This window comes from Anomalospiza imberbis, chromosome 14, assembly GCF_031753505.1.
Source record: "Anomalospiza imberbis isolate Cuckoo-Finch-1a 21T00152 chromosome 14, ASM3175350v1, whole genome shotgun sequence".
NCBI lineage: Eukaryota > Metazoa > Chordata > Aves > Passeriformes > Viduidae > Anomalospiza > Anomalospiza imberbis.
In genome coordinates this window covers 13,098,721-13,119,505 of record NC_089694.1, presented here as the reverse complement: position 1 = coordinate 13,119,505, position 20,785 = coordinate 13,098,721, and positions in this window count along the sequence as shown.

Here is a 20,785-nt window from a genome sequence, read left to right as displayed (position 1 = left end):
GTGCCATTTCAGACTTATGTGATTCTACAGCAAATGTTTTCACCATAAAGTTGCCCAAACACTAGAACAAGCCTTCCAAGAGAGGTATCCACATCCTTGAAGACAATTAAAAATCAGACTAAATCCTAAGCAACACTGCCTAACTTCAAAGCCAGGCCTGATTTGAGCAGAAAAGTTGACCACAGGATATATCAGAAAAAGGCTTATTGGGGATTTTTATCTTCCCTTTGGACCCAGGTGCCATCTTCCAGCTCTTGACTAGTAAGCCCAGGCACCCAAGTTTAATTGTAATCCAGCCACTGCCCTGCCAGACCATTGGGTGGAGTTAGATACAGCTTGGTGAGTTCCCTCTCTTCTGCACCAGCCCAAGCAGTATTTAAAGTTTATCTCTACAATGAAGTGGGTTTAATTTCACCTCCACTTGAAATGTGCAGAATTTCCCCTTGCACTGTGCTTCCTGCTCCCTCAGAGCACCTTGCTGTGTTTCCATTCACACATCATCTCTTGCTGGTTTCTCATTTACATCATAATACTGGAGTTGCTGTTTACACTGAGCTGCACAAAGGTATGTTTTACATCTTACTGTGGTGTGATCATTAACATCACACTGCTGGCCCCAGGGAGTTTCATGACTGGATTCAGATCCATCTGTCCTGTGTTCCCAACAGGGGTTCCCGCTGCAGGCCTGAATATTTTGGCAGGAGACAATTCAAAATGCGCAAAACACTACATGTCAGGCAGAATATGCTACCTTAAATGATGATCTATTATATGAATGCTCTTGTTGTTTTGTATCTCTCTTTAAAGAGCAGCCTCTTCAGAAATCATGGTGCAGTCTATGCTCCATCACAATAAAAGTGCTAGGTACACCTGCAGTGAGGTAAACTCCCTTAACATTCTCAACCTATAGATAAAATCCCCTCAAAAGAATAAAAAATACATGACATACCATTCCTTATTTACAGCTGATACAAGGTTACAAGATTTTGGTGTATTCCCTTTATAGGTGTGCATCTCAAAGGTGTATATATAAAGTTTCTACCACGTGTATCTGCATAGCTTGTCTGGAAACTAGAATACAGACACATATGGCATTGCTGCAGATTTCATCCACAGAGCCACAGACCGCTCTGAGCATTAATCATGGGGCATGGGGGGAGCCAGGTGTTTCAGAGTGCCAGCAGCCACTCTGTACACAGGCAGTGGGATCCAGGCTGGGGGAAGGAGACATCTGCTTTGGAAGTAAACATCCACCTGGCAGCCCAGGTGAAAGCATGTGCTATAGAGAAAAATGAGATGGTGAACGTGTCTTTTCCTTTTAGAAGGTCCTGCAGAGGTTTTGTCACTTTGAGGTTGCCTTCACTGGGACATTCTTTTTATTTCTCTTCAGTTGTATTTACATCTAGGGCTTACTACAGCTGTCCTTGAACTCCCTCCCACCACATCTATCTACTATTTGTTCAAGTACATTACAAAAGATACCTCAAGATTAGATTTTAAGGAACATGTGTGGACAGACAAAATCTGACAACTTTTTATCTTCAAGTGTGAGAACAGAATTTAGTTCACTTTCTACCCTCTTCTCCTCTATATCCTTGGAGGGAAGCGACACTTTCATCTGCATTGGTGGGAAATGTCTCCTCAGCACCGAGGACAAGAAGTCATTCCTGACACTTGGCACAGAGTAGGCTCAAAACTACAGCCTGAAAGTGACTGGGTTTTCTGAAGAAAATATGAAAAAAAATTACTACCTGAATAATAAATATGACAGAACTTATCCTAAATAACGGCAATCTCTGTAGGCCTCTCAGAAGTTGCAAGGCACGCACTTGCAAACAGAGGTGCCCTCAGGAGAGATCCACAACACAAATTGGGCCCCTAGGCTGGCTTTGGGCTGCACCCTTTCATCTGTAATACACAGCTCAGGCTGACCTTTAACTAGGAAAAATAAAAAAGGGAGGTGACTGTTACTGAGTCACAGAGAGGGGAAAGAAATAAGGTGTGAATTACAATGGGGACGAATGGAAAATATTTAGAAAATCCTAGGAGGCAGAGTATTTTGAAAAGGCTTCTGGATAGGGCAGACGCACTGGCAGCACTGGGTTTGCAGAAGTAGTTGCTTTGCTGCAGGTTTGTCAGCAGGTTTCCTTTGGTTTTCTCAAGATAGATCCCTGAAGTCTGAGATTTCAAAATCCACAGACGCTTTTGAAAATCTTGATTCCTTATATATTCCCACAATGCTCCAATAACTGTGTAGCCTTGAATTTCCATAGCACTAAGTGCTGGAGTACAAGAGTCAAGACAGGTATTGCTGGGTACAGATATGGCAGATTCAGCCCCAGGATGTGGCAGGGAAACTCCATTTCACCCTCTCTCCCCCACTGCAAGAAACAAGCCCAAAGAAAAGGAGAATCCTCAGCATTTGTTCAATGCTTACAGACAAAAAAGAATTTTAAAATCTCCAGATCAATCTTTTTTCTTCAGTGTAGGACTACAAAGTCAATAAAACCGTATTGCATGGACACCCAACCTGACTTTAAACAAGCTGTGGAACAGCCAGCAGCACAGCGATGATGGAAGCACATTATCCACCAGAGGCTGGATAATAATCACCACCAATTCATCCACCTCCTTGGGAGAGCTTTGCAGCCAGTGGTGGCCACTGTCCATCCTGCACTTCTTTGCTCACCCTGCATAGGGTACCTGGCTTGAAGTGAGTTAAGCCACACTTGTATCTACTCATGGCTACAGGGGAACAGAAGAACCCTCTCAGCTGACTTACGTCCACATGTGCCACCCACGTGGCCAACTCAGACAAGGCTCCAGGATCCTTGACCTCACCAACCAGCCCAAAGCTGCCTTTACTTAGGCCAGCAGGGCAGAGCCCAGAGATTGTGCTGCTGCAATGTAACTTCATGCCACTCAAAAGAGTCGCGGGGAGGAAGATGGAGAAAAAAAAAATCACTGAAAATTAATCAAGCCATCATCAGTGGCTCCAGGTGCAATAGCTGTACAAGAAAAACAAATAAATCAACCCATGGTTAAAAATAGCCTTTTTGATTACTGTCTTCAGTCTTCGTCTAAAGACAGAGTAACAACATAACGTTCTCTCAGGAACTAACCCCTGGCCAATATGTTACTGCTCTTTCCCTTAGAGCAAGTCAATATGTGCAGAGGATAGAGAGGTAGATTGATGAGAGGTAAAAGATAACTGTACTGTGCTGTGCACATTTGCTCCTGCTGGGCCCAGGGGCACAGGAGGCACAGGAGAAAGGTCCCGCACCTTGATGGCCGTGCACAAGGCTTCATGGCCAAAAAGCCATGTCAAGCGAGTCGAGCCATCAGCTAGCCAGCCAAAGGCTGTGAGTGCTCGCTTTGGGCCACTGACCTCTCAGGAAAGTTGGCATCGATGCCGTGTGTCACAACAGGGGCTGCAGCCCCTCTGGGCACTGGCCTGGATCTGCAGGTCACACCTTCCCCCAGCCCAGGTGTGTCCCTCCCTCCGGGGCAGCCGTGGGTCACAAAATGGGCGATACATCAAAGATACAAAGCAAGAATACAAATAACTGTTTATTTAAACTCCTTTATATTAACTGTTAAATGTCACCCTCAACAGAAAACCCACTGTCACGAGAGCTGGCGTTTGCAGCAGGTTCTCACGGAGGGTTCTATGGCCGCAGCTGAAAATCTGTGTGCAAAGCTGAACAAGGAACGGGGATTGGCCCCGCGGTTCCCGGGATCGCCCCGCGGCTCCCGGCCGTTCCAGGCCGTTCCCGGCGGTTCCCGGGATGGCCCCGCGGCTCCCGGCCGTTCCAGGCCGTTCCCGGCGGTTCCCGGGATCGCCCCGCGGCTCCCGGCCGTTCCAGGCCGTTCCCGGCGGTTCCCGGGATGGCCCCGCGGCTCCCGGCCGTTCCAGGCCGTTCCCGGCGGTTCCCGGGATGGCCCCGCGGCTCCCGGCCGTTCCAGGCCGTTCCCGGCGGTTCCCGGGATCGCCCCGCGGCTCCCGGCCGTTCCAGGCCGTTCCCGGCGGTTCCCGGGATCGCCCCGCGGCTCCCGGCCGTTCCAGGCCGTTCCCGGCGGTTCCCGGGATGGCCCCGCGGCTCCCGGCCGTTCCAGGCCGTTCCAGGCCGTTCCCGGGATCGCCCCGCGGCTCCCGGCCGTTCCAGGCCGTTCCAGGCCGTTCCCGGGATCGCCCCGCGGCTCCCGGCCGTTCCAGGCCGTTCCCGGCGGTTCCCGGGATCGCCCCGCGGCTCCCGGCGCCCCCAGCCCGCGGCCGGCCCCGCGGCGGCACCGGCGGGGGACAGCGCCACCTGCTGCCAGCGCCGCGCGCTGCAGGCGCGGCCCGAGGCTCACGCCGGCCCGAGAGCGGAACGGCGGCGGCGAGCGGCGCGGCTGGGCCCGGAGCCCCGCGGCTGGGCCCGGAGCCCCGCGGCTGGGCCCGGAGCCCCGCGGCTGGGCCCGGAGCCCCGCGGCTGGGCCCGGAGCCCCGCGGCTGGGCCCGGAGCCCCGCGGGCCTCAGCTCACCCTGACTGGGGCATCTTTCCCTGTCGGTGTCTTCTGGAGAAAGGACAAACGGGAGTAACCAGCGCCTGCATCTGTCTGGATAGTCCCTATTTTGGTACAGTCCCTGGTATATTTTCTTTCTTGATCACCTCAGTTAATAGTCGTGGAATCACAGAACATCCCGAGCTGGAAGAGACTGACAGGGATAATCAAGTCTGACTCCTGGTTCTGCACAGCACAGCCCAAGAATTTCACTGTGTGCATTGTCCAAATGCTTCTTGAACTCTTTCAGGCTTGTGCTGTGACCACTTTCCTGGGAAGCCTTTTCCAGTGCCCAGCCACACTGTGGGTGAAGAATCTTTTCCTAATATCCAACCCCAACCTTCCTTGACACAGCTCCATGCCATTCCCTCAGGTCCTGTCACTGGGCACCAGAGATATCAGTGGCTACATCCCCTTATGAGACCATGACAAGGTTTCCCCTCAGTCCCTTCAACTGGCCCAGACTTTTCAGTCTCTCCTCACACTAAAGTTTTCTCCTGAGCTTGTATTTAGAGAGGGAAAAATCACTCTGATTATGCTCCTTGCTTGCAGTTTGTGTTTGGTTGCTCTGGCATTCATCTGCAGCTCAGTGTTTACATGGGATACACAACCTGTAAGTCTAAGATTTAATTATACAGAAAGACACTCCAGGAATGTTACACATAAATACATGGACTCAGTGTAGTCTGATTCATCCAGATTAATTTTTTCAGACTTCTGACCTCACATCACTTGCCCAAGAATGTTCTCATTTGACCAAGAAGCACCATCACTGACTGCAAGAAGTCCTCATCCCATAACTATGGGCCCTCCTGCAGGCATCTGGCGTCTCCAACAATTATGAAGAATGAGAGTTGGAGCATTTCTGAGCCTGCAGGGAGAACGTACGTGGACCTCAGTGGAAAACCCTGAAAACTGGGTAGCTCTTCTGAAATCATACTCCAAAACAGGTCTTCTGACTCACTGCATAGTGAGTCACTGACCTGGCTCCACAGGACAAGCCACAAGCCCACACTGTCCAGAACATCTTCATTGGCTCAACACAGCACAGCCACCCAACATCAACAGCCACATCCAGCCAGAAAAGCACTGCCCAAAGGTCTCAGGACCTGTGCAGTGCAGTCTCCTCCCTTAGACCAGGTGAGTCATGGTTATGGATGGTTTTGTGCTTCCTCCCATCTTCCATCCATTGAGGACAGAGTAGTCTCCTGGCAAAAGTGCCGAATTCAGTGTGAGGATAATGGGAAAAAAATAAGTAACATTTGGGTATTTCCACAACATAACAACTAATAGTGATTGTGTATCTCGACCATCTTGTAAACAAACAGCAATAAACATGCAGTTTGACCTGAGCATGTCAAAAAAGTCCCATCTCTGGTTACTTCTTGCTTTTTAATCTATGCAGGTTGATATAACTCATCTCTGCTGTAAAGATCCACTAGGATGGCACATCCATCTAGCTGTTTGTGGGACTGACATCCCTACACACTCCTACTGTTGAAATAAAGACAGGAAAGAAAGGCATTTGGAAACATGTCTCAAATCTTAAACATAACTTGACAACTAGTGGGCAAAGATAACAGGGTGACATTTCCAGAAAGTTATACATGATGCAGGTGTATATGAGTCAAACCAGAAAAGGGACATTGTGGCAGCAACTCTCTGGCCACAGAGAGCAGCACATAACTTTCCCAGGCCTTTCTGGGAAAGGCTGTGAGAAGATCAGAGAAAAGAATGAAAAACAATTCTTATCTTAGCTTGCTGCACCTGTTACTGTGAACATGTGGGATGTGTTATGGAGAGTTGTTTACCAAAGGGTTGTTTCTTAATTAGCCAATGGTGATGGTGTTTGGATTGGAGGACCAATTAGGTCCCGGCGTATCGTAACTGTCTATAAAAGCAATGGATTTTTAAATAATGTTATAATATAATAAAGAGATTGATCGGCCTTCTGTGAATCATGGAGTCAAGGCTAATTATTACCTGGCCAGTGGCCCATTGTGAGAACAGGACATGGCTCTGATCTTTCGTGTCTCCTAGAGAACTTTGATGTCATTTAATGGGCCACGCTCCACCCACAAACCCATTTTCATAAGCCTTTGGTAGCTTTCACATTTTGTATATTTTAATTTAAAAGATAGACCACCATGAGTGGTGCACAGACTGAGGCACCTCTTCATTTCTAGAGGCAAATGACTCAGAGGTGACCTGCAGAGAGCAGCTCCACTGGGATTTGCCAAGTTGGATGCATGTCTCACAGCAGCCTTCCCTCACCTGCCTCTTCTGCCATACCTGCAGCAACACACTGCTTCTGGTGACACTCGCATCTTCCTCACATTTAGGTAACTTTGCTTCATCAGGAGGGGATGAAGCCTGGTGATAAATGACCTCAGCTGGCAGTTAATTCCTTCTAGCAAAGGCCTGCCCACTCCCCATGGTGTCCATCTGCAGGTGGCACAGCTGCCTCCAAATGCTGGATCGTCACTGCCCGAGAGCGTGGGCCTCATTGAAAAGTTTGGGCCAACAGTGAGAAATGTAACAACAGCCTTGCAAAAGCCTTCTTAAAACCCATTATCTGCTAAGCATAGCTGGTGTACTGCTGGGAAGGTCTTAGACTCCAGAGTTTTCATGTAGTCAATGGTGTAGCTATGCTCCACCTAGAATTTGTGAAAGTATTAAGGAGGTTGTAAGAAAAAAATATACATCTCTTCTCAGAGGCTGTCTTCTCAATTTGTAAAAACCAGAAAGACTTCATTCGCCTCACTAGGCTGCTGGGAAGAGAAATTCACTGAAATCCCTGGTGCCATGGTAATGATTTTTGGTTACTTCCTTCATCAATGGCCTGTAAAAAATTAAAGATGAAAAGAAAATACAATTATTTATAAGTGTGTTCCATTAAAAATTCAGAATATTACCAATATTTTTAGCTATAATAAAAACAGCATATATTTCAGAGAGGGATCACTTATCCATCTTTATTATTAATTCCCTATTGTGAACAACAAGAGTATCATTTTCCTTACACCTTTAGGGAACAAACAATTTTCCCATTTTCTACGACACTGATACACTTTTAATGGCTGTAAATTGTGCACACATAAGAAGTGAAAGATTCCTATCATTTCAATCTACATGAAAATTTCAGCTGCAGCATTTACCGTATTCTGAGTCACTGATTTTAAAATTACACAAATGCCCTCACAGATCTTTTGAATTAAAATAAGATACAGCTTCTGGTTTAGAGTGTGAAGTTAGCCTCCTGAGGTAGGCAAAGTAATACTGTGCAAATCCTGATTCTAGCATTTTTTCCACAGCATTTCTTGAGAAAATCTGACTGGTACTCACTCACAGCTCACAGGTGTCAAATGACCTGATCTGGAGCAGAACATTGATTCATCACCACATCAGGAAACAAATTTCCTTGGGCCACACCAGCAGCAAGGGTAGCTGAAACAGGGTCAGTTGAATGAACCCATCAACCAGTAGAAAGGAGAAAGCAGCAGCTGTGATCAGATTCAAGGCTACACCAGGTTCTCCTAAGACCATTCACACTGCAAAATGAAATCCACACTTTTCATCAGAATTTATATTACAGTCAGAGGCCAGTTTAGCTTGTGACAGCAGATCTGCTGCTGCAGTCTACAATCCACCATTAGCACATTTCTCTCTTTGCTGGCTTTCTGCAACCTAATCATGAGACACCAACTGTTATTAATCAAATTGTTAGTAGCTGGAATAAATGCACAGCAATGGCCCTCCTAAAATCTTTCTGTTAGAGAGACCTTGTTGAAGATGAGAATAGGCAGCTGTGTGGGCAATTACAACAGCATGGACAAAGTGTCCCTGCTGAGTCTCAAGTTTATGGTTTCCAAAGCTTCTCCCAACACTCTTTCAGCCTCCACATTGTGAAGTAACAGGCACCTGAGATGTAGGAAGCAGGCATGGGCTATTTGCACTCAGTGCTCGAGGAATTTGCCTCCACAGTGATCCTGTGTCCTTTTATTAAAGGTCATTCATCAGGTGCAATGTCAAAACACAACTTGTCTTCTAAACTGGTGGTACAAAATGTCTCAGAGGTACCTGTGAAACCTCCCAGTTACTGGGGAGGAAGACCAAATTCCATTTTGGGGGTTGGAAGAGGAGGAAGAAAGAAAGAGCCAGATGTCACCACAGAGCAGATAAATTCAGAAGGTGCAGCTTCTGGAGGAGAACAACACATTCGTATTACAATTATGGCAGAATGGGTAAAAGACTGATAAACTAAATAGCCTTAACTCACTCCCCGAGTTCTAAGTGGTGATGTTTTCACTGGTTTAACTTTCCACCAAGATTACAGCTGTGTGACATTGGAGCCTATGAATTTAGATAGCTCATTGGTTGTAGGAGACTAAACACGTACCCATATCAAGTATGTTTTCAGATCCTTCAAACATGAGGAGAATTCAGGTAGAGTATCATGTGCTGCAGCTGCCTTGAGTCTCTGACACAACTCTGAATTTCTATTACAGCTTTTATACATAACTTTCAGACTTCATTAATTCTGGTGGAATTATGATTCGTCTTTCACTTTTTTTTAAGGTTATGTGTGACAAAAAAATTATGCTTTCAATTTGTAAAACCAAATACCTATGTGGGACCTGTCGCCACCAACAGAAGCTCCAAACAATCACACTTATGGGGTTAATTGGCATTTTAAAATAAATCACTGCCTCCAGATTGATTTATTTTCCCCCCTCTCTTTACACAACATTACAGCGTTTCTCTATAATTATTCAATGCTAAGTTCATGGGTTTGAGGCAGACGACTGCAGACTTAGGAAATGGTGTTTGATTTGTTGCCATGGAAACATCTTGCTGTAGATGTACTCTAATCCCATGACAACTCTGTCTCTCAAGAACCATTTTTTCTGACATAATAAAAATCTGATCAAGGTCAGATTTAATAACAATCTCAGTTCCCAGACTTTATTTCGTAAAGCTTTAGCAGAGGTGTTTTTTTTTTTTTTTTTTCTGAAGGGATTTTCTGGAAACTTTGTTTATTTTCATAGCCAGACTGGAATTTATGCCCTAAAATACATAAACCTGGTGTGGTGTCATGTTAATTTACAGTGCACCTTTTGTTGTGGTTTAATTGCATCATTAAAAGAAAGTTACTTATAATTGTTTATATTGTCTTGACAGATGTTAACATTTTACCTAACATCGTTCCCACTAATACATACATTTGGGATATCAATAATGCTTATCGTTTCCTAACAACTGGTGTTTACATAGTAGCAAATGCCAATGTAGCTTAACTTTTTGTTGAGCTACATTTTCATAATATAACACTTTTTCTTAACTATTTATCACGGGTACATTCAAACCTGCAGAACTGGAGACAAGCACCAGTGCTTTATGTGTTCCACCAAAAAATAGAACCAACATACACACAGGAGAGTCATATTAGCATGAAAAAGAAAAAAGTGCCTTTGCAGCGGGGAACTTGTCAAGAACTTCAGGCATGAGTTTGGGAATTTTTCCCCCCTTTCCACAACTGTGGCAGTTGGGTACCACTGACACCTTTGAGCAGGAGCAGCTCCCTGGGAAGAGAGACTCAGCTAAAGCAGCTCAGCCTTACACTCAAGTCTGGGCTTTCAAAAGACTGGAAATGCTGAGAAACAAGGATATCTCAGAAACAGCTTTTTATCAACTCCAGTCCAACCCCTGGGCAACTGGGTCCTGAGGATTATATGGTCCCAACAGGTAGGGGAGGAACCAAACTTGGATTGCCAGTGGGGACTTCTGCCTTCATGCTACTTGTCCAGTATGACTTTACAGCCCCTAGAGAGAAACATTTTTTTTTACATTTTCTTCTTGCCCTAAAGTGCACATCAAAAGAACTCAGGTAAATTACAGCCTAGAAAACACATAGTTTCTATAGATTTTAAAAGTAATACAAACTAATTCAGAAGCAAAGATCTCACGCCTTCTGTCCCAGTGAAGAGAATTTTTAGAAAGAATACATCCTTCCTAAGGCAAAAAATTATTTTCCTATGTCTGTGTAATCTTACACCTATCAATGGTTCTATCAAAGAAAATTTATAATTGATTTCACTCTGTCAATGTAAATAGAGATCCTGGAACTCCTTAATACAATGCATCATAATATTTTGCATCACAACTACCCATATTTTTTCTTATTTGCCCAAGAACAGCTTCACACATATAGATGCCTTTTTTTGATCTGTATTTTCTTAATCATCCAACAGTGGACTATTTAATCTGATCTTGAAATCAGAATCACATCCCTGTGACAGGCATTCAACCAGCCTGTGTTGTAGTCCTGCTTTGGATCCACAGTGGATTATACAAGGGACTCTACAAGATACATCACAGAAGGTCCAGCAAAAAAAGCATGGGTAATGGTCTCTGCCAAGTGTAGTCTCTGGAAATTAAATTCAACCAGTGACCAGTATCATAGCAAAGACAATTCCTGGGACCAGTGTAAAAATGTAAGGAGTTTGTTCAGAAGAGTTTAATACTGTCATGCACTACCACCACAAAGATACATGAAACCATAGAAACCATCATTTAACGTAAGGATTGTAACAAATTTTGTACATTATTAACTTGCTCAAAACCAACAGCTTTTCCATATTGATTTTCAAGTGTGGCACCACAGGAAGGATATAAACCCTTCTTATAGCTCAGAAAAAACTGAGCTACATCTGTTCTTTGACATTACAGGTGATAAAGCATCACTTTGATGGCTCAGCTGAGATCAGAGCATATCCTAGGTACCACATAGACACACACTAAGATACAGCATCTGCCCTGCAGAGCTTTCATTTTAAGTACTGCAAGATGCAGTGAAAAAGGCATTATTCATATTCCTGTACTGTGGGTCAGAAAGGCTGAACTTCAGGCTTTAAGTACAAGATTGTCCTTCTTTTTGCGTTATTGGTATAAACAAGGATTATTGTCAGTATTATTGTGACCAAATAAGAAAATCTGAGGCAGCTTCAGTGAAGATTATTTTGTGATATACAAACCATTTGAAGCATTCATGCCTGGCCCACAGGCATGGAGACAGAAAATACTGATGTTACTGCAGTCGAACTTTAGGTGCTGATCACAAACCCTGTGCCCTTGCTGCAGATGTTGTAAACATGCAGACAGTTACACACACCAAAAGACAGTTTCTGCTCTGGAAAGCAAAGGGTCCCGTGAGGGCAGAGCTGCAAGATCTGCGTGTCAGTAAACACAGCAGCACCGGGCTGTCACTTCCAGTGTTCAATCTGCAGGTGAAAATGCAATATAACAGAAAAGGCCACCCAGCAGGACAAGTCAGGCAGGCACTCTGCAGCAAAGGGAACAGCAAATCCCACTCCCCCAGGCTGCCCTGCCACCCTCTTCAATAGAGTCAGCTAAAGGATTTGTGCTCTTCTCCACACTTACCTTCGAGCCTAAAGAAAGAGGTTTTTAGTGACTTATCCCAGTGAGTGGACTAAGATTGTACAAGAGCTGAGTGGTGTGCAAACACAGAACAAAAGGATACTATTGAAACTAAAGAGCTCAGAAGTTGCTTCTACATTAAAGATTATCAATGTCTGTTTTTCTTCTCCACGTACTCCAAGCAGGATCCCCAATCCACCCTGTTAAGTACTAGACCTTAATCACTAACTACCAAGAACAAGTTACAGACAGAAATATCAATTCCAAATATTGACTGATTTTTCATTATTTCATCTTGGAAAGAATGTAAATTTTCATAGATCTTTACCCAAGGTTTTTCTGTGGAAAAATAGAAATTATCTAGAGAAATCTGTGCAGGCTGTTCTTTGGTTTTGGGTTGGGTCTGGGGTCTTTTTTGGGATGAGGGAAGAGGGGGGGCAGTGCAGGGAAGGAAGGGATTTCAGAGCCCATATTTGGAGCACTCATAAACGCAAAGTTGCCTTGACAACTGTAGCCATCTTTACATAGTAATTCTCTTTGAAGAGTAGAAGGCTGTTTTAATTCCTGGTTTTCCCTCTCTGTCTACAAGGGGATCCCCTCCCACTCCCAGGTAAGATTCTGTTGTCATACACAAGTTTTACTTCAGTGTATACCCAGAGTACAGCCTGTTCTCATTTACTAAATCTGGAGTTTTAATAGATGTTATTTGACTTTTAAAAGCATTTCATATTAAGATTTTCAGATTTAATTGACAGATATTCAATTTCAAAGTCCTACTCTCCTCTTCATAAATTGCTAATAGCATTTTATCCTAAACAGAGCTAACCTAATAAACAGATGAAACTTTGTTGTCAATTCAGCTGCTTGGGGCTCTGGGCTGTGTATAATTGCTCTCTTCATTTTACAGTTCTTCTGCTTCAGATTAAACTTTTTCAGGATGTTGCAATGCCAAAACACACGTTCTGACAGGAAACTAGCATCAAAGGTAAAGGGCTCACAGACATCTTTGGTGCTTTGAAACTGGAGGAAGAGAAGTAACTGCTTAATTTACAACAGTTATTGCAGGGGAACAGAGGAGGGGAAGAAACAAAGCTCTGGGTCTGAGGGACTCCAAGTGCTCAGCACTGGCACGTTAGTGCCACACGAACAGGCACAGGCTGCCAAGAGAGGTGCTGGATGCCCCATCCATGGGAACACTGAAGGTCAGGTGGCACAGGGATCTCAGGAACATGATCTACATGAAGGTGATGGACTAGGTGGCCTTTAAAGGTCCCTTCCAACCCAGGCTGTTGTGTGATTCTCCCTGTGGAATTCTGAATATTCTTCGGATTGAAAAAAAACAGTTAGGGAGGGAAGTTCTTTTCTGTAACAAAATAAAGATAAGCCAAATAAAACAATTCATTGTGATAAAAATTGGTCCATGCTGGGGGTTGGGAGAGGTATGTGTGTGCAGCTTACAATAAAGAATTTGAATTTTTCAGGGAGAACAGGTATTTTTCACCAAACCTTTGATGCAATGTTCCACCCAGTAAAAAACACTTTTCACAGATTGTCTTTCAATAGCTCTGGTTATAACAACGGCACCCACACATCTTCATGCTCACTTTTACAGGAATGGAGGTATAAATTTATAACAGAGGAATAGAGGAGCTGTATGTTAAACCACACAGACTCAACCCTTCCTACAGCCCTCCACAAGGAATGAGCAATGGCCTAAGAACAGCAACTCTTGTTACACACACACAGGTCCCTCAAACACAGAGCCAGATGCCGCATTATGGGATGTGGGTACACCCTTCCTTCTCCTCCACCTCCAACAGACAGGGGCAGCACTATCAGAACAGATTCGTACTAAACCTGGCCCTTTTCACCTCAATGTACAGAACTGGAAATTCAATTTCCTCTGTTTGGAGGCTTAAGGCAGACCCTTGTGGGTTAGTCAAGGGAATTAGGTGGCAAATATGGTTAAGAAGGGATGTTCTCACTACTGGCACCTAGATCCCCACGTATTATTGGAAAAAAACAGTGCAGCACCAGTTCAGAAGGAAGCCAAAGCAGATTTATGTGTGTGTGTGTGCACATGCCTAAACACAGAAAAGCAAACATAATGATAAAGCACATGAACTTCAAATATAATTTTTAAATGATCAAGAAGAATTGTAGAACGTCCTGGTTAAATACCATTTTTGTTCAATGAAATATTTTGTTGCCATCAGATTTTGAGTAAGCAGAAACTTATTCATGGCTTTTTTTTCTCTCCACAGTTCAGAAATTCATGGGCAAATATTCCCATTTTTCCATATTCAAAAATATGGACTCTATTTTAATTGAAGTTGGTGAATAATACAGAAGTATATTTATATTTTGATAATAATTTTTAACCACAATTTAAAATGCTTGAATGAAGAGCAATCCCTAATGAACTGGATACCAATATAATTTTTTTTTGTAGACCTTTTTCTTGGACCAATTCTTTGGTCAAGTGACAAGGGAATCTTTGGATGGCCTAAGACATTGTGATCCACTGGGGCTTTGACTTGGACGTGTTGAGCAGCTACTACAAGACTTCAATCACTCTGAGCCTCAGTTTCCTTCATGGTAAAAGGCTACAATGAGTCTGTCTTTAAAAAGCACTCTGAGGTCTGTACATGAAGCAAACCATACGATAATTGCCATCAATCAGAGCAGCATCCAAGCAATCAACAGTGAAATGTGGCTCATCTCCCAGATTAGTATCTGGATAAACAAAGATAGAAACAAATAATTAGACAGGAGAAACCTGTTTTCATAAGAATCACATGTAATAATAAGGATATTTGTTATACTTTTGGGAGGATAAAAGGAAATAAAGATGAGTGGACACATATCTAGAGCTTCTCTTATAGAGTTGTATTTTGTTTGCAAAATCAACTGGCCCCTATTCCTCCTATTCAGAGGAATCTTTGATAATTCACATGTGAAATTAAAGGCATCTTATTTATTCAGTTATTTATTATTCTCTGTAAAATTAGTTAGGAATTTGTCCCTGTGAATAATGTTAGCCATAATAGTTAATTTACTTCTATTCATTGGCAGTAATAAAAATGTACAAGGGGATGCAGAAACATTATTATTTCTTGCTTGAAGTGCAATTTCATGTGGAGAGAAAAACATGCTAATATGCTGCAAAGTGCTACAGGAATTTAGTTCTCAAAGGAATGGTGGTATTAAATGTATTCTGACAAGAAGGGGTTTTGGAAGGGAAACATTTATCTTCATAGAGTCATTAAATTTACTGAGCAGCACCGCGTTCTTACTGCAATCTGCTCACTCCATTAAAGGCAGAGCTGTGGAACAGTCTCTTCTGTATTAGGAACATTTAGGAAATATCTACATTTTTGAAAATTGTAATAATGGAGGGAAAGAAGACTCAAGGAGGAGAAAATAATATGTCCTTATTTAAAAAAAAAAAAAACCTTCTGCATTAAAAAAAAAAAACCAAAACCAAAATAACAACAAAAAAATCCCAAATACTAAAAACTACAAACCCATGAAAAGCCCCAGAAATCGACACTCAAAAAAAACCAGTTTCACTGCCTGCCTCTGGAAAGAAACACATTATAGGGGAACTTTGAAAGATAAGACTTAAAAACACTGCAATGAGGGCTAGTGGTTTTCAAGGCATTGGCAGCACATGACTGGCATGTGAGGGATGCTCAAATAAAGGGATGGAAGAGCAGATTTGCACATTCATATCTGGCCTGCTCATGTCCACACTTAGGCAGTGAAATGGAATTTCAATGGCAAGTAGACAACTCCTGAAACTGGAGGTGCTCTTCTCAGTGCTATTTCCCATGCAGTTGGTTACTATATTTCTCTTTGTCCTTGATAGTTAGATATATTTTAAGTAAAAAGATAAAATCTCTGTGTGTATTGCAGTGTTTCAGTAACATTTTGGATGAAGCACAGTGTTCAGACAACCCAATCCAAAAGCTTGGGTCAAAGTCACACCACAATAATCTGCACAATTGAATAAGGCAGTCCTACCTCCAGAGGAAGCAGGGGACTTTCTCTGGACAGGAGAAATCTAGGAAGGGTGTTTTGAGAGAGCCCTTAACACACTAACTCCAAAATAAACACAGTTTTGAAATTAGCCATGCCTCAGGTGTGGAAATGGTTGCATAAAAGGCACCAGAACCAGGATACACACATTATCCTTTTCTAGTTCCCTCATAAACTCATTAATGACCTCCAATGCAGCCACTGGAGAAGGAAACTACCTGTGCATGTTCTGACTATGGCAAACATCAGGAACAGAAAGTTAATTACATACCAGTCAAATATGACAGTAATCCTGTAAAACCATATTTCTGAACAACAGCCAGAGCTATCAACATCATTACTGCAGGCTTCATGCATCAATATCATAGAGTGCCAAAGCTCTCTGGGAATTCATTCAGAAACAAAGCAGCACAAAACCATAACATAAACGCCACAAACCCACCTGCCTTCCTAACCACAAAACGACATGGCACAGAGAAACACTTCCACAAGAACAAATGCACAAGCATCAGAACAAGAACTCATGCTCAGTATAATTGAACCTAACGGAAACCAGGAAGATCAAGATTCTTAATGCCTTTACTCACTACAATGGGGATTATCATATCTCCCTTAACTGATTTTGTTATTACCACACCCACAGATTCTCTCAAAAACTCAGAAATGTTTTTGCCTTGCTTGTGAAAGCAAACCAAGATGTTGATAGAACCAATCAAACAGATTTTCACAGAAATTTAATGGAAGAGGTTTCAAGTGGTGCAAGTAAACCTCTCCTCAAACTTTTCTTTTGTGAGCAGACAATCATGATCAGGGCCCAGAAGTCCAAGTAGTAACTTATTTCTGGATCTAGTAGGTCTAGAGAATGACTTTCTAATGGCTTTACAGCCCAGTTCTGCAGATTAGTATTCTTCCACACTTAACAATATCTGGGTTAAAGGTCTGAACCTCCTGGCTTTGTTCTGTCAGATAGCCTGCAGAATAATTGAACAACCATACCAATTTCTAATATACTTGCAGCTAGTTGCAACCTTGCTGTAACACAGAAGGGGAAAAAAAACTACATCAGGAAACCACAGACTTCCCTAATGGGTTACAGTGCATAATTGAGTATAAAGAATAGTTATTGCCTGAACTACAGTTGAACTGAGATTTCCAGCTTCCCTAGCAATTGTTCTGCTACTGCTGCTAAGCTATAGCAATAATTTCTAATTGTGTGGGTTTTAAGTGAAAAGAGGAAGAAATGCTGTTCGATTGGTTACCGTAAACTGTTCCTGCCAACAGCACCAGGTCTTTGGAACAAGCCCTGGAAATCAGAAGTCTTTTACCTAAATAACACTAGCAGAAGCTGGAAACTAATGAAGCAGTGCTGCAGTAGCATCACGCCCAATACACGATTAGAGGGACAGCATTGGACACCATGAGATTGTCACACACCTTGCTAATGAACCATGTTTTACACACATTTAATTAATTAATTATGGCTGAAGTCATTCACTGCTAGCCAGCAACTGCTTTATTATACACAAACCTGACCACCTCACCAGAGTGCTAATGAGCTATTAAGTGAGACTGCACGTTACCAGCAATTTTGCGGGAAATCAAGTAATAAGAGATCAAATATCAAATAAAAGAGCTTTTAATCCAAGTGAGATAATTAATTGCACCTCCTGTCTCACAGCTTTCCTAGTACTTTACAAGAAAAAAAGAGCTTTCTCATCAAGTTAATTTGATCCTATTGCCAAAAACTTTTTTTAAATTATGAGTGCCATTTAACAAGTACGACAGGAATTATTATTATTTACATAGCAGTTTCTCCTGGGAATTCCAATATACTCCACAGACATCACTCCAACACAAATGGAAAGAAGTTCAGCAAACCCCAAGAACAGAATACAGAATAGGTGAGTGAAGAAGCAAAGAGGGGAAGGTTACAGTTTCTGCATGGGAGCTAATAATGCTTCACTCCTTTCCCAGATCTCATTCATTTCTCAGCTATCCATCTGTTTCTCAAAGCCATGGAGAAGATAAGGGTGCAAAGAACCTCTGCCAAAGGCTAGGAAGAACAGCAGTCCCTAAAAGTCAGGCAGCTCCCACGGGCAAGGCAGGGGAGCAGGGTCAGTGGCTCCCCCAGCAGTGGGGCTTGGTGGGCTCTGCTCAGACCAGGCTGCAGCCACCTCTGGGTCCCCAGGCCCTGCACCTGCACTGCTCTGCACCCCCCTACCTGATGGCCCTGCACATTCCAGCCTGGAACAAGAAGGCATTTAAGAATACATTTCCTTATTCACTAGTTGGGTTTAAACAAAAACAAACAAACAAAAAAAGCCACTCTCAACACCTCCCAAATTTATTTTGGGTGCTCCCAGTTTAATAAAGAATAAATTCTGCCCTGACTTCATTTTTCCCTTTATCATAAGTGTCATAAGACAGCATGGAAGATTATCAGGACATTTGAAGAGATTTAAAGCAAGCTGGGTTTTTTTTGAGAAAATCAATAACCAAGAAGGCCCCAGTTCAGTTTTGGAGCCTAAATAGCATTTGTCTTATGTGTGCAAATGTGATATAAATCCCTGGGGCCTTGACAGAGCTTTTTTCCTGCAGTTTCAGTCAAATATAGGTTGGCCATGACTTCCACAACATCCAACTCTCAAAAAGCAATGTGATGAAAGCATACTTTACTTGCCCTTGGATCCAAAATTAAATGTTCACTATGCTTAAAAGTTTTATTCTGTTTTAGTCCACTGGCTCATACCTTCATTTCTGTTATCCATTTCCTTTTTACATCTTGGGGTTTTTTTCCCTTAAATTTTCTAGTCTTTCAGCATTCTACAGCCCATCGTTAGTTAATTCCTGTTGAACTTTATCATTTGTACTGTCCCTAATTGGTTTGTCACATTCCTATATCTTCCTCATCCCCTTTCCATTTTCCTACATTCTAGCTTCCTCATATTTATTTTCCTCCTACACAAACAATGATATTTATTGATGCTGAATTCAGCCTGCAGGCCAAAAATAATAGTCCAAAACCAAGTGGTGGCAGTTCTTCAGTTTTTCACATATTAATTTCAGAAAAGAGGTTCGATTTGGCTAAATTCCCTCTTCTATATTTCTAGCTACTGAAGAAGCTGCACATACAATAAATATTTAATAGGAAATCCCCTCCAGCTGAATTCAGGCCCCACAGCATCTCATTACCATGTCTTGGAATAGCATCCTCATTGTGACTTGCTTAATTATGCTAAGAAAGAGTTGAATTGTGTGGCTGTTAGGATCAGAAAGTGATTAAATTCACTTGGCAATACTTTGGATATCTCATTATGGTCCTCATTTAGCATTTCTAATTGAGTCCATTTTTAATTTTTTTTTAGTTTTCTAGAATCACAATTTGGAAAACATATTCCCAACAACAGAAAATACTCCCTTAACTTTTCCTTATTTAATAGAAATTTCTGCCATGAAGAAGAATCATGTAAAGATTAAAAGCAATTTGATGGCCTGCTGCATCACTACTCCTTTTGAAAGACTCATACCCCCACTGAAAAGGGGACTGAAACTCCCTGGAGTAGACACCTACTTTCAGGTGGCGTTCTCTTTCCTACACATTAACACTTGCTGAGGTTCTTGCTCTCTATAAAAGATCACAAATGACAACTTGCTCCCAAGCAATCCCTCTGACCTCTGCTCTTCATCAGTTTTTTGAGAGCTTGTCTCCTTATTTCAGGTGGGAGCAGCAGCACTCTGAAGGTGAAGATGAGGATGCTTCTAGGAAGGAGATGATTTCTGTATGAGAGTTGCTACCTAGCTTGCAGGAAATTCAATTCTCTGAAGTAAACCAGTAGAAGTATTAGGTATCATTTCAATCACAATTAACATGTCAAAAGGCAAGTCAAGTGATGCACAAGTGCCAGATATCTGCACAGGGGGTTAATTTCATCCTAAGAAGTCAGATGACAAGAGAGTGCTCTATCAAAATCAACACACATACAGATTACCAGCAGAGATACAGCTCTCATGTATTGGGAAAGCCTCTTAAGAGCATCATAAAACAAATTCTCATTGCAATTGTTATATACAGTCAGAAATAGGCTGTTCACAGACTCTGATTTGTATGACACTTTCCAAAAGCAGCATCAAGAAAGCACACCTTTGCAGGTAATGTCTGTGCTGAGTCCTGTCTGAGTGCAGAAGCACTGATGAAAATCTCCCTCACAGTGAGATATAAATACCATTCCTATAACCTCTGAAATGAACCATAATCGAAGAATGAAAGAGTTTAAAAGTCAAGAACAAGGACTGGGTATCTTAGGACTTCTCCCTCCAAAAGAAAACAAAGGAAATACTTCCTACAAACATCCTTACCGGTCTTTACAACTAACAGCCCTTGATGTTGAAATGTGGTTGCACAACTTCATTTTGCAGAGATGTAGGTAAACAAAGGAAGGTGCTTTAAAAATCCTAAAGCGATTCTTCTGCAAGAATAACAGAAATAAGTGATACAAATGAAACATATCAGCATCCAGTAAAGATTACATATTTCTATTTTGTAGATGCAAAAAACAGAGAGGGGAAAAGTTTATGTGACTTTGCTGAAGCTTACACAAAAAGGCCAATATGGCCCTAGAATCTGGCCTTTAATGAAGCCCTGGTACATGCAGAGCCCTACTGCAAGGCACAAGCTCTGATTCAGCATAGCACCATCACTTTTAGTCTGCTTCAGAACCTCCTGTGCTAAAATGGCCAACTCCCCACTCCCAAGCCTTAACCA